This window comes from Elaeis guineensis, chromosome 3 (assembly GCF_000442705.2).
Source record: "Elaeis guineensis isolate ETL-2024a chromosome 3, EG11, whole genome shotgun sequence".
Classification (NCBI taxonomy): domain Eukaryota; kingdom Viridiplantae; phylum Streptophyta; class Magnoliopsida; order Arecales; family Arecaceae; genus Elaeis; species Elaeis guineensis.
This window is the reverse complement of record NC_025995.2, coordinates 75,009,815-75,026,131: the sequence shown is the minus strand read 5'-3', so window position 1 is coordinate 75,026,131 and position 16,317 is coordinate 75,009,815.

Below are 16,317 nucleotides of genomic sequence, written 5' to 3'. Positions count from 1 at the left end.
TGTCTCCATGCACTTGATTATGAGAATAACCAATGCATATGGCACACAATGACCTACACTTGATAATCGCTATCGTCCTAGTAATAGCATATCATTTGATCGTAAATCAGTTTAAAGACTATGTGATAAATTCTTCTTTATCAATCAAAGTAGTCCTAAGAACTTTATTACAATACAAGAGTTCATTAGAAGATATAATCTTATGATAAATAAGCCAAATAATTTTTATTAATGATCAATTCATATACATCTACAAGTAGCACAATCATCGAATAATTAGCTTTAGGATATAATTTCCAACACTTGGTCATAGCTAAAGTCCGAAAGTGATGATGTCTTTAAGAAATTGAAGTATGTGTTTAACTGCTACCATATAGGCCTCCATTAGATTTTGTAAAAATTGACAAACTTGATTGATCGAGAAAGCTATATCTAACTATGTTAAGGTTACTATTTCTCAGAGACAGTAGTTCAAGAAAAGAGTGAATTGGGTTTCTTAGAAGTTTAACTTTTAAATTAATTGTGCCCAAAGATAGTTCAAATAGTATTTGTAAGCAAAACAAATAATCATAAATACAAAAAATTTTATAATGGTTCGGTGCTAAACTCAACACCTATGTCCACTCTTCAAGCAAATCCATTTGAGAATTCTAACTATAACCTATTCAAGATTATAGTCTAATTATTTTTATGGATTCACAATCCAACCTAGTCAATTTTTACTAGCTCATCAACCAAAATTTTATAACCGATTATTTTCTTCTAGACTCATAATCAATCCCAATTAATTTTTGCAGAGATACTAATCAAAAGTAATAATGTTCAATTTATAAGACTTGGATCTACCTCAAATTTTCACACCCAAAAAACTTGTTATAATAAAATAAATATAAATATATAAGGATAAGAGTTTAGAAATAATAAAACTCATTTTGGCTTTGAAGAAATCAAGGTAGATGAGCTTTCAATACATGAACTTCTTCTTTGATTGCTTGAGTGGTTGAGGCAGCTTTCAATACTTCTTTTCAATGGTAGTTAGCTTGAATTAAAGCACTCTTCCCTCTCTCTCTTAGACTACTTGAATGTAAGAAGGACTAAATTTATGATACTCCTTAGTTCTTTTTTTTTTCTTTGAGTTCCTCACACTATCTTTAAGAATAACTTAATAAACTTCTCTTTTTTCAAAAGATTCTAAAAAAATTTAATTTTCTCCATAAATTTTTCATATTTATTAGCTCAAAAATGTCTGCAATTAATACTCTAGCTATTGAAAAATTAAAAATAGCCATTGAAAAGAATTAAATCATGTTTTGAAATTTTTGAAAGGCTAGCCATTATTTTATCAAAATTCTATAAGTCGGCTCATCGAGACTCTTGGTTAGCTAATCTTTATCTTTGAGTCTACGAAGTGAAACTCTAAGGCAGTTCAGCCATAGATACTAAAAATTTAAAATTCTATCTTATTTTATCTGCTTGAGATTGGATCAGATCAAATCTTACGTTAGTCAGCTAACTTGAATATTTGATTGACTAGCTGATTCTTTGAGTTGGTTTAGAAGACTTATTGATTTATCTGATTTTTTCATTACAAGAAATCTGATTTTTAACGATAAAATTTTAGCAACAAAAAAATTTTTCATCACAAATAAGTATATTTTTGCGATGAAAAAAAAATTTATTATTAGAAATTAAGCATTTATGATGAAAAAAATTTTTATCATAAAAAATTAAATCTTTTGCAATGAAATTTTAATTTTCATTGCTAGAAGTAAATTTTTAATGATGAAATTTTTTTCATCGCTAAAGTTTTTATTTTTTTATGATGAAATAAATTTTTCATCATCAAAAATAAAATTATTTATGATGAAATAAAATTTTTATCATTAAAAATTTGTTATTTATGATGAAATAATTTTTGTTGCAAAAATATAGTTTTTGTGATAAAATTTTTTATATTTGGTGATGAAAATATTTCATCACTAAAGGTTATTTTGTTGAAATAAAAAAGTTAAATCTTTTGCAATGAAATTTTAATTTTTGTTGCTATAAATAAATTTTTAACGATGAATTTTTTTTTATCGCTAGAGTTTTTATTTTTTTACGATGAAATAAATTTTTTATCACCAAAAATAAAATTATTTACGATGAAATAAATTTTTTATCACTAAAAATTATTATTTATGATGAAAAAATTTTCGTTGTAAAAAATATAGTTTTTGCAATAAAATTTCTTATATTTGGCAATGAAAATATTTTATCGCTAAAGGTTGTTTTGTTGAAAAAAAAGTATTTTAGGATAAAATTTTGCCCCAAAATGCGTGCGATCTCTCTCTCACTATCTCATGCTATCGAGCACGCCACTCCTTCCTCGATCAAGCATGTCGCTCCAATCGAGCCACCCTCCCTCCCCAGTTGAGCCAACCTCCCTGATTGAGCATGCTGCTCCAACCGTCATCCTCCCTCCCACCCCGATCGAGCATGCCACTCCGCACCGATCGAATCGAGAGGCCACCGCCATCATCCTCCCTCTGCCACCACCATCGTCTTCCTCCCCAATTTCTCCATCTCCCTCCCTCACTTTCTCTCTCTCTTCCTCTCTCCCTCTCTTATGGTTGTTGCTTCCCCTAAGGGCATCACCGTCGCTCCACCTCCACCACCGTCATAGTCGCTCTACCTCTGCCACCATCCTTCTTTGACCTCTGTCGGGCCACGATCTCTTAGGTATGGCTCTCTCTAGCTCTCTCTCTGGCTCTCTCTCTCATAGTCCACTTGTATGTCACCTTCATCGTCGTCACCGCACCATCATCCCCATCGCTGCATCGCTTTCGCCGACATCCCTATTTGAAGTCCACCAGGCCACGATCTCTCAGGTATATACGGCTTTTTCTGGCTCTCTGGCTCTCTCTCTCTCTCTCGCTCTCACAGTCCACCTGTAGGTCACCACCGTCGCCACACCACCGTCGCCGTTGCTGTTGCTGCATAGCCGCTGGCATCCGCTTATCTCGGTACCCATCTCTCTCTCTGTGGGATTTATAGAAGAGTTGGAAGATCAGGCCAAAATTTTTATTTTTTAATTTTTATAATTTTTTAAATTTTTATTCTTTTTTTTAATTAATTTTAGTCATTAGGCATGATTATTTGTTGCTCTACTCTTTATATGAAGCATAGTTTATGATTTGAAAATAATTTAAAAATAAAAATAGTTATAATAATAATATATTAATCATAGCATAATAAATCTATAAATCTTAGAATTTTCATTCAAAGATAATGTGTATGAACCGATATTTATCTTTTAATAAAAAAAATATTAGTGTTGTATACACTATCTTCGAATTATCCTTGTGGACAGTTTGAGCACGTGAGTGAATTTTATATTGCATACAATATGCTTCTATATCGGAGAGTTTTGTCGGTATTTTCGGTTATGTTCTCTGGATACATAGCATAATTTTAGTGTTTGTGATTGTTGGATGTATGCCCTAGAAGTCAATTTTAGCTGACGTATATCATATTACTAAGATATAATTTTGTACTTAATAGATATTTTTATTACCAATCATATTTTATGTGTCCATTAATCATCCAAGAGATTAACAAGATGATGACATATATTCTCCAAGAGATTAATTCCTAAATTGCTCCTGATCATAGGATCATCATGGGGATGGAGATTAATCCAGATAGATTAGTGCACTGATCACTTCCTTCGGACAGATGAGTCTCGAGTGTACGATGTAGTGACACTGGAACAAGAGTACAGATGGTTGTTAGAGAATAACTAGCACAGAGCATGATCAATACGAGAAGTCACATAGATGTCTGCTCACTTGTTAGTGACTTTCTCGATGCTGCAGTAGTATGACTAGTCCTTTAACTTACGATACTATAACTGCTCGCAGTGAGGCTGCTGAAATTTGACTACACATAAATATTGACTCAATGAGTCCTTGTAATAGATGTTGGTGATAGTTGGTCCATTGTAAAAGTAGGATGCATACCTAGATGGAATCTATCGACCCTAGCAGAAAGGGATAGTCCTATGGGATTTAAAAAGCTGAGTCCTTAAGTCTATGGCCATAGTCGTGTAATTAATAAAAAAAAAAATTATGAGAATCACACATGGACTCGAGCTGAATCTATCATATGATCGATGATGAGGTTTGACGATTCATCCATGATCTGTCATCTGATCGGGACTCACGATAGAGGGACTGTATCATACGTTAACTGCACCTAGAGGTTCATCACCTTTTATTCTATTGGGTTGTCACTACATACTGCTAAGTGTCACTGGTGGATTGTGAGATCTATAAGCATCAACTCGATGATCGATGATCTTTGATGGGCAGAGTTGGAATGGTTTCAACCCATTGAAAGAAGTTTTAATGATATTGTGATAGGAATCATAATATATCTCACTATCAGATAGAATAGAACTTATGGGATCACACACAAAGAAGCTTTTAACTGATCAGATGGTTGAATTATGATTATGAATTGTGATATGATTTAATTATCAATTGATTGATGATTAATCCAATGAAAAAGTTGCAATTAAGTAACTTGCTAAAGAGTTAATGAATTATAGGAGGATTAATTAGCAATTGAATTGCTAATTGACTCAATTTGATTGAGCAATAGGGCTTATATCAAGTCTAATTAAATTAGATTTAATTTGACTTGATATGAATTTGATTTGATCCAGTCTAATTGGATTATAAGATAACCTAATTGCATGGAAGAATAATTTCTTGTTTGATTAGGATTTGGGTTTGATCTAATTTCTAATTAGATTAGGATCTAATTAAATAGTATTTGAGTTTCTATTTAGATTAAGAATTATCTTCTTCATAGATGTACTAAATTCTAATCAGATTAGGATTAAATTGAGTTTTACTCAAGCATCAAGAGAGAGTCCAAAAGGACTAGGACTCCTCCTTTAATTAGGTGATATCTAATTCTTAATTGGATTAGATTTTAATCTAAATAGTTTGGACTCTTAATCAGATTAAAATTTTAATCTATTTAGGTCTAATCAATTTTTAATATGATTATAATTGATTAAAATTTTATTTGATTTAAATCAGCCATCAAAAGAAAAGTCCGATGTGGATTGGACTCCACTTCCTCCATGCGCCATAAACTAGTCCCACGCCCACTTGATTTTGAACTCTATATATACCCATGCCCTTTCCTTTTTTGTGTGTAATATTTCATATCAAATTCTCTTTCCTCTGTGAGTTATGTTGGTGCAAAAGAAGTGTAGGTGGGCGATGAAAAGAAGTGTAGGTGGGTGGCGCAAATTAAGAGTCCAAAGAAGTTTGGACTCTAACCTAAAACCTTATCTCCTTCTCCTATTTAAACATGGGATCTTATGAGGCATTTGAAGACCTGATATGGATTAGTTTTTGGATGCCCAAAGGAGAGGTTTGTGCATGAAAAAATTCAAGGGAGAGAGGCACGACGTGATGCTTCATGGCATGAGGTATGTTTGGCTCTTATCCTTTCTTTCTTACCAACAACCAAAGGTTGGTTGTTAGGGCCTCTTCTCTCTCTCTTTTGTCTTAGTTTGGACATAAATTTTTTTCTCCTCTTTGTCTAAGAGTTGGAGAAAAATTCTTACATCTCTAGTGTAGAGATTTGATGCATGGATTTCAGAAAAAAAAGAAAAGAAAGTGTTCTTTTCATGATCTCTAGCGTAGAGATCATTATCCTCCTATTCTCTTCTTCTTCTCTAAGAGTGTCTTGAGAGAAAAGAAGATTTTTCAACTATCAAGATACGATCTCTGCAACAGAACTAGTACCTCAGTGAGATCAAGAAGTTTCTGATCAGATCGAAGTCTCATGTGGATACCGTAGAGGTCGGACACTTGTGTGGTTTCAAAAGACCTTCGCATGACATTCACAATCATCAATTAGCAGTGTAAAGCGACCCACGTCAAGGTATGAAGATTAGATCTTCTCTATTTATTTTTTTCTATTTAATTTTTGTATCTGAATCCTATCTCACATATGTAGATCTTGTTTATGGTTTTAAAATTTGATCTTATGCATGCTTATATTAAATTAGATTTAATCTGAATTTTTAAATTTCTGCTGCATACTCGTTTTGAAAAATTTTTACATGCATGAAGTCATGAAATCTCAATAATGGTATCAGAGCTACGTCATATGTATGAGATTAGGATTTAGATCTAAAATCTATAAAGAAAAATTTCAGATCTAAAAGTTTTTGATGTCGTTCTGATATAAGATTATCCTGATATAACTTGTTATGCTGTATGATTGTCCTAGAATGATATTAAAATTTTTTATTAAAATAAAATTTTAGATCTAATTTTACATCATATATGTGATATATGTTTTATTATTTAGATCTAAAAAAATTTTGAGATCTATTTTGATTCATATATATGATATATGAAAATATGTTTAGGGCTAAAATTAGTTTCTATAACCTGAACTTTATTCATGTATATGATATATGTTTGTATGTATAATTTAAAAATTATTTCGAGATTAAAACATACTTTTTATGTCAAGAATTTAGATCTAAAAATTTAGATTTAAGATATGAAATTAGTGTTTGTGCATGAGGGATTGGTCATGGGTAGATCAAATTAGGTCATGTAATTGGATTATATCAAAAGTTTCTGATTTGATCATAATAGATCTAAATCAATTTAGCAATTGATCAAATCGAATCAAGTATTGATTAGGATTAGGTCAATAGACTTTAAGATCATATAATTATTGTTGATCGAATCGATTGACACCCATATGTAGAATCAATTAACCTAAGGATCTAATTTGGCTCTATGGCTCGAATCTAATTCAGCTAAGCTAACCTAATCAGATCAATTAATCATTGGTGTCTAAGGTAAGTAATTAAAAGATAGTTATTTAATTGGTTCCGTTCGCTGATCTGGCCAATTTATTGATGTCTAAAGAAAGCAACGGAGGGATCCCCACTAATCTTCACTTATCTGATCAATTTAGAAGATTGAGTCTCAAATATGATTGCTTGACGATTTGATTTAGCCCATACCAATTAGATCAATCATGAGATGACTGATTAGATGAGATCTAAATCCAAATCTCTCCATAAATATTAAATCCAATAGTCTTCCACCATTGTAGATATGCGGGCGTGCTACCGACATTGATTATTCTTGATTGGTCACAATGGTTCAGTTGCATCAGGAACATGCAACCACTCTATTAGCAAAGAGTTGTTCTAGGATAAAGATGGAGTTAGGCCCAATAGCTATTAGGTGAGAGATCCAATGATGACTTTGCACCTGCTTGTGAACAGTGGATCTGACTTAACTAAAAAGTGTAGACAATAACTGTTAGATGAGCCCACATGACTTAGAGATCAAGTCACTACAACATGCTTAGAGAAGCATCTAGGTAAAGAGTTATCCATACATCGGTGTGCGTGTTATCAATAACTGTTAGGTGAGGTGTACGGCATCAATGGGACCGTAGCACCCACTAGAAATTCAGTTATCATGTTAGAATTTTTATTTTTTCACTCGAAGAGTGTGAGAGATCTGATAAAATAGTGGGAGTCTTTTTATATCTAAAGGTCTTTAGAGTAAATTGTAAAATAAGTTCAAACATCCAACTAGAATCTTTGCTCTCTGCTATTTATTATGTCAGCTTCCAAACCTCTAGCTTGAATCCTAGATATCATCTGTTTAACCAAAATAAATTACATAGACTGGCTCACAAACTTAAAAATTATTTTTAATTTTAGAAAAATTAAGTAATGTTCTCTACCAGATTATTTTAATGTTAACAATCTATCCAACCCAAAGTCAACGAGCTATACTTGATGAATGGATGGACAATGACAATAAAAATAGGTGCTATATGTTGAAGTCTATGTTAGATGAACTCCAACATATGCATGAGCACATATTCACTGCCAACAACATATTGATTCATCTACAAGTATTGTAAGGTGATCAGAGTCACACAGCACATGAGATGTACGATGGACAGTCAGTCTATGATCATTATTTGATAATGATCAAGAACATTAAGGAGCTTAAAAGACTCGACATGACCATACATAAGGAATTGAATGTGGATTTGAACCTGTGATTCTCTTTTAGTTTATATAGGTAATTTATGGTAAACTACCATATGAATGACCATATTGGCATCTTATCTGAATTAGTCAAAATGTTGGTAACTAAGAAATCCTAAAAAATTCAGAGGTACATACCTAGAAAGCTTAAAGAAACAAGGACATGCCTTGAGTAGGTATGTTAAAATTGCTCAATATTATCCTTACAATTTTTTCTTCTTCCAGTTGAGTTTTAAACTCTAGTGCTTCTTATAAATAGAATCTATGAAAAGGTAGAGGGCTAAGGAAGTAACCCCTAAAATTGACAATAGGGCAAGAGTTGCTACTGTGGCCATGGGCATCTGTTCTTTATGATTATCATTTGAATTTAGTTCTTAAAGATAGTTTCTATCATTTGCATGGTGATGCATCTGTGAACTTAATTGAATAAGCAGTGAATACCATTCGATCTGAGAGATCCAAAGTTTAGATAAACCTTAAGTATATATGGAACCTTAGGCTAAGTCATATAGGAGAAGCAATGATTAACAAACTAGAGAAATATGGGCTTTTGAGCTCATTGACTGTTGAATCATATCTAGTTTGTACATCATCTCTTTGAAAAAAAATGATCATGCTACTCTTGTGGGACAAGAGGAAAAGGACCACTGAAATACTTATCCTAGTATATATTTGATGTGTGTAGCTCATTTGATGTGCTAACAAAGGTAGTTATCTCTACTTCGTTATCTTTATCGATGATCAATCATGGTATGGATAAGTATATGAGATACAAATCTGAAATTTTTGAAAGGTTCAAAGAATTTAGATGTGAAGTAGAGAAGTAAATCGAAAGATTCCTAAAGATACTTCGATCGGATCGAGAATGCAATACCAAAGAAAAAAAATTTTCAATTATCTCATAAAATGGTATAATTTCATATTGGACTCCTCTTAGTATATCTTAGCTCAATGAGATAATTAAAAAGAGTCATGGGACTATATGAGATATGGTCCAGTCCATGATGGACTTTACTAATTTATTTTTGTTTCTTTAGGGACATGCTTTATTTCTATAGAATTGAGTTTTCTCTAAATCTATTCCTACCACACTGTATGAGATGTGGCATGATGAAAACTGAATCTTGATTATTTTAAGATTCAAAGACGTCCAGCCTGTGCAAGAATAGCAGGCGGATATGTTAGAGGATAGGTCTATAAAACTCATTTCAAAGAATATCCTAAAAGAATTTGGGATACTACTTTTCTTCTGAAAGGATTACAATATGATTGTGACCCAACATGCTATCTTCTTGAAAAATTATTTATCCAAGATGAAGCAGTGGGAGGAAAGTTAAGCTCGAAGAGAGTGTCTCTGAAAAATAACGAGCCTTATGACCTAAAGAACCTTTTCATGATAAGCCAGTATATGTATGTTTCTCCTCCACCTCGTAGATACAGTAGGATCTTCCATCCTCTCGAAAGATACTTGGGTATGCTTAATAGAAAATGTAGAAAAAAATTATTTCTCATGGGAGATAGAGAACATAGAGATGATCCCAAAATGTACAACGAGGCGATGTTAGACATCGACTCCAAAAAAGGGATGTGAATTAGCTTTTCTGACTAGATATCTTTTAAAGATTTTTATATGGAGTAGCTTATGGATTTTATTTCTCGTGATAAGATATCACTAAGTCTGTAATAATCTTGAAGCTGGAACATTCATATGATCAAATTATTTGATCAGAAATGAGGAATTATGTATTTTCAAAAAGATTAGTGGGAGTGTCCAATACTGATATCGATTAAAATATGGTTGCATATAAAATTCTTCATGAAAGACTAAAAGCAAGCATCCTATATTCTGAGAATATAAAGATCTATAGAGATAGATAATTGGATGCTTATATTTTTACAGATAAAGTACAGAGAGTAGATGTTAAATGGGTTCAGCATAGAAATCTCAGAGAGAGATCTGCTACTCTCTTGAGTATAAATGTATGCCATATAATGTATTGGAACTGATATAGTTAATACTGTGAATATCATGAGTAGATATCAGTTGTATCCAGACTAAGAGCACTGCATTACTATAAAAACATCCTTAAGTACTTGAGAAAAATTAAGGATTTGTTCTTAATTTTAGAGAAAAGTTAAAGCTAGGAGTGAAAAGATACACCAATTAAGATTAATATTTGATATTAAATGGTAGAATGTCTACATCATGGGGTGTGTTCCTGTATCGATATCTTGAAAGGATTTCAAGCAATCGATCGATGGAAGCTGAGTACACTGTAGATGCGTAGGATGCATTCTAATTCTAATATTAGTTATAGAACTGGATGTCATGCCATCAGATGCCATGACACTATACTGCAAAGATAATGACACCATAGCTCTTGCTAAGGAATCTAGGTCTCACCAGATATTCAAATACATAGAGCAATAGAACATGCGACTACCTCAAGTAGAAATACATAGAGGTACAAAGAGCAAACTCTATATGAGATGTGGTTAACCCACTAGTAAGTCACTTAGCTGGTCAAAGATTAAAGCCTGTTTTGTGAAGATGGGACTTGATACATGGCAGATTGACTTTAGTGCAAGTAAGAGATTGTTGGATGTATGCCCTAGAAGTCAATCTTGGCTGACGCATATTATATTATTAGGATATAGTTTTATACTTAATGGATATTTTTATTACCATTCATATTTTATATGTCCATGAATCATCTAAGAGATTAACAAGATGATGACATATATTCTCAAAGAGTTGAGAATTTGAGACATGTGTCATTGATGGTTAATTCTTAAATTACTTCTGATCATAGGATCATCATAGGGATGGTGATTGATCCAGATAGACCAGTGTATAGAAGACTTCCTTCGGATAGATGAGTCTCAAGTCTGCAGTGTAGTGACACTAGAGCAAGAGTGCAGATGGTTGTTAGAGAACAACTAGCACTGAGTGTGACCAATACGAGAAGTCACATGGATGTTTGCTCACTCATTAGTGACTTTCTCGATGCTGTAGTAGTATGAGTGATCTTTTGACCTGCAGTGCTATAGTTGCTCACAGTGAGGCTACTGGAGTTTGACTACACATAAATATTGACTCAATGAGTCTTTGTAATGGATGTTGGTGATAGTTGATCCACTGTAGGAGTAGAATGCGTACCTAGATGGAATCTATCGATCCTAACAGAAGAAAGTAGTCCTATAGGATTTAAGAAGCTGAATCCTTAAGTCTATGACCATAGCAGTGTGATTAATGGAAAAGAATTTTCATGAGAATCACACATGGACTCAAATTAATTGAATCTATTATATGACTGATGATGAGGTTTGATGATTCATCCATGATTTATCATTTGGTCGGAACTTACGATTGAGGGACTGTATCATACGTTAACTGCACCTAGAGGTTTATCACCTTTTATTCTGCTAGATAGTCACTACATATTATTAGGTATCACTGATGGATTGTGAGACCCATGAGCATCATCTCAATGATCGATGATCTTTGATGGATAGAGTTGGAATGGTTCTAACCAATTGAAAGAAATTTTAATGATATTGTGATAGGGATCACAATATATCTCACTACCAGATAAAATAGAACCTATAGAGTCACACACAAAGAGACTTTTGACTGATCAAATGGTTGAATTATGATTATGAATCATGATAGGATTTAATTATCAATTTGATTGATAATTAATCTAATGCAAAAGTTATAATTAAATAACTCGCTAAAGAGTTAGTGAGTTATAAGAGGATTAATTAACAATTAGATTGCTAATTGGCTCAATTTGATTGAGCAATGAGGCTTGTATCAAGTCTAATTAAATTAGATTTAATTTGACTTGACATGAATTTAATTTGATCAAGCCTAATTGGGTTATGAGATAATCTAATTGCATGGAAGAATAATTCTTTATTTGATTAAGATTTTGGTTTGACCTAATTCCTAATTAGATTAGGATCTAATTAAAGAGGTTTGAGTTTCTATTTGAACTAAGAATTTTCCTCTTCATGGGTACACTAAATCCTAATCAGATTAGGATTAAATTGAGTTTGACTCAAGTACTAAGAGGAGTCCAAAAGGACTAGGACTCCTTTAATTAGGTGACATCTAATTTCTAATTGGATTAGATTTTAATCTAAATAGTTTGGGCTTCTAATTAGATTAAGATTTTAATATATTTAGGTTTAATTAATTTTTAATATGATTATAATTGATTAAAATTTTATTTGATTTAAATTAGCCACCTAAAGAAGAGTCCCATGTGGATTGGACTCCACTTCCTCCATGCACCATAAACCTGCCCCACGCCCACTTGATTTTGGATGCCATATACACCCAAGCCCTCTCTCTTTTTGCATGTAATATTTTATATCAAATTCCCTTTTCTCCATGAGTTATGTTGGCACAACAGAAGTGTAGGTGGGCGGCACAAATTAAGAGTCCAAAGAAGTTTGGACTCTAACCTAAAACCTTATCTTCTTCTCCTGTTTAAATATGGGATCTTATGAGGTGTTAGAGGACCTAATATAGATCAGTTTTTGGAGTCCCAAAGGAGAGGTTTGTGCGTGAAAAAAATTTAAGGGAGAGAGGCTCGGCATGATGCTTCATGGTGTGAGGAATGTTTGGCTTTGATCCTTTCTTTCTTACCAACAATCAAAAGTTGGTTGTTAGGGCCTCTTCTCTCTCTCTTTTATCCTAGTTTGGATATGAATTTTTCTCTCCTCTTTATCTAAGAGTTGGATAAAAATTCTTACATCTCTAGCATAGAGATTTGGTGCATGAATTTTAGGAAGAAAAGAGAAGAAAGTATTCTTCTCATGATCTCTAGCGTAGAGATCATCATCCTTCTATTCTCTTCTTCTTCTCTAAGAGTGTTTTGAGAGAAAAAAAGATTTTTCAACCATCAAAATGTGATCTCTGCAAGAGATCTAGTATCCCGATGAGATCAAAAAGCTTTTGATCAGATCGAAGTCTCGTATAGATATCCGTAGAGGTCAGACATTTGTGTGGTTACAAGAAATCTTCGCATGACATCCACGATCATCAGTTCACGGTATAGATCGATCTGCATCAAGGTATGAAGATTAGATATTTTTTATTTATTTTTTTCTATTTAATTTCTGTATCTAAATCCTATCTTACAAATGTAGATCTTATTTATGGTTTTAAGATTTAATCTTATGCATCCTTAGATTAAATTAGATTTAATTTGAATTTTTAAATTTCTACGACGTACTCATTTTGAAAAAATTTTGAATGCATGAAATAATGAAATCCCAACAGTGTATCGAGAGAACTGTGCCGAAATGCTGTTGAAATTTTTTTGGTGTAGAAGACATGTATAGTAATATTAAATTCTTGCATTCCTGAATGGGATAGGACCATCACCCTATAGGTAGAAGATATAAGGCGTTAGTCAACTATTATTACATAAGATTGATTATATAGTTTGCATTATAAACATGTAGACATAGATCGTGGTTAGATGTCATTGCGTGATAAGTTCTGTTTCGAGTATATTGTAAATATGACGTCTTTCATGAATATGGTGTCCAATTATACTAAAAAAGATGGAAAAGCTCGTTGTCCATGTTGTCGATGTAGAAATTTATTTTGGTGTACTCTAACGGATATTTAAAATCATTTATACAAACACAGTATAGATGTGACTTACAAGAGATGGACTTGTCATGGTGAAGATTTACTGACTAGCTCGAGCATGTTATCCAGAAGTCTCACAAATGCATTGTCAATAGGTAGATCACCCAGTCGTGAAAGGCAAACACTCGGTGCATAAGATAGAGATATTTTGGAAGATCTCCATCCAGAGTTATTTGAAGCAAATGTAGAAGCAGGATCAAAACATCAGCAACCCATTCCGAGACAAGAAGCTGAAAAGGACAGTAACATACCTGTGAATGATAGATTCGAGCATTTATTAAGAGATGCACAAAGTGACATTTATCCTGATTGTAAGAAGTACTCTCTGTTAGATTCTGGTGATGCAGTGGAAGGGTTAGGTGTTTAAAATTTTTATTCAAAACACCTGATGCACAAAAAATCCAAATGCCTAGAAACCCCTACTATAATAATCAAACCATAATTAATATAAAGTTGGATAAGAAGAATACCTATAGCACTAATTCTAATTTTCACAAGGCATCTATATGTCCGCCCTCCAATGGTGATCCACATGAAAATTGAACCAAAGACAACATCCCTTCTTCTCCTTGCCTCAAGAGTTCTAGCCCCTAGAACTTGACTAGCCTTATATCGATCAGGTTTCTCCAAAAACCTGACTCAACCCTCTTAGACCTTCCTCTAAACTTCTGATTCTTCTTTTTTAAGACCCTAACAACCCTTGTTTAGACCAGATAAGACTTTATCTTAAATCCCAAAGCCTTGTCCTAAAACTAAGATAGGTTGTAAGAAAGAAGGGAGAGCTATGGAGAGAAATTAGAAACCTTTTTTTTGAATGCATCGGATACTCTGCACCTAGACCCTTTTATAGCCATCAGAGGGGCACCAAAAAAGGAGGGACATGCCTCATCTAAGAGGCTCATCTAATCAAATTATCAGAGATAAGAGTTCCTTCAAGCAGAAGGACTCTTATCATCGATACGCTGATCTGCACCAACACCTATGTGTGCGACCAAAGAAGGGATGTTTTCGCATCCCTTCTCAAATCAAAAAAATTCATTAAAATTTATGTGGATAGGGGACTCATTTTTAATTCTACAAAATCTAATATGGTGATAAAATTCTAATGGAATGATGCTATCCTCACACTACTTCCTGCAAGTTCTGATCACCACATGCGTGCACATGCGAGGAAGTTTCCAACATCCATTTGACCATCTGATAAGTCTGAAAAAATTTCAAAAAAATCATCAAAAATAGCTTATCAAATATGAAACATTATTAAAAAAATTATTCTAATTTAAAAGTATTTGATCAAGAGAAGGACTCTCCAAACCATAGAGAGATGCGACACTTCATCCCGCATGCGCGAGACATCCTTCTCTTTTTCAATTTTTTCTCCACCTCAAAAATTTTAGAAAAAATATATCTCATACTTTGAGATGTGCATCAGATAATGGAAGGTGATATGAGCTATCACACACATCTTAATCCTATGCCAGAAGGACTCTTTCTGCTTATGCCAACACACACATGCTGAATCTGATTTGCACCAAGAGACCTTTACAACTTGGACTCTTCAATTTTGGTATTAATTTGGGATTTGATGCCCCAATTTGGATTGTTTCTAGGTGGTATGACCTGGCCCAAATACCCACCAAATTGAGCTAGCTAATTAGTAAGGGATGAGATCAAATTCATCTCCAAAGGAGATAGAATTTTCACACGTGCTAGCATGCTTATCGAAAATCTGATTGAATCTAAAATTCCAATCAACCTTTTCTAAAAGGATCCTTGGCCAATTTTTATATATGTGTGATCCATTGGGTTCCACATCTAGTCAGTAGTAAGTCTGGATATAAGTTGATCAAATTTGATTAAATTTCAATCTAATCGATTTAAATCCAATTGAGCTAATCCGAGTTCAACAATTAGAATCCTTTCTAATTAACAATCGAATTAAACTCTTTAATTCGATCAAATCTATAAGTCAAGATTGATATCTAGCAATATATCATAACTATTCAGAAGATATAAATTTATTAAAAATATCAAATATACTTTTCAATAGCAAGTTACCATGCAATTCAATCCTTCAATCATCCCCGCACCTTGAATATGTTCATGAGTATGGAATCATATCAAACTCAAACACATATTCATATTATTGGAAAATATATCCCAAAAGTCAATCATCAACCTATTGACGGTTGAGCAACCTTCTATTATAATTGATTTGTTAATAAATAAAATATATTTTTGATATTTTCATCATAAGTTTTCATCTTCTAATGAACTTCATTGTTATGATGAAGTCCTTAGGACTATTTAGGTTCGATAAAGAAAAAATTTATCGATTAATCTTTAAAATTGCTCACGACCAAATGATAGGCTGTTAATAAGGACGACAGCTTCTATCGAGCATAGATGGCTGTAGGCCATATGGGTTAGTTGTCCTCTTAACCAAGGAGTGTAGAGACACTGATATGACATATAAGTGAGATGCAAGGGTACATCATCATTGAACGTGACCAACTCCAGAGCATTCTGCTATCAAGAATGTCTC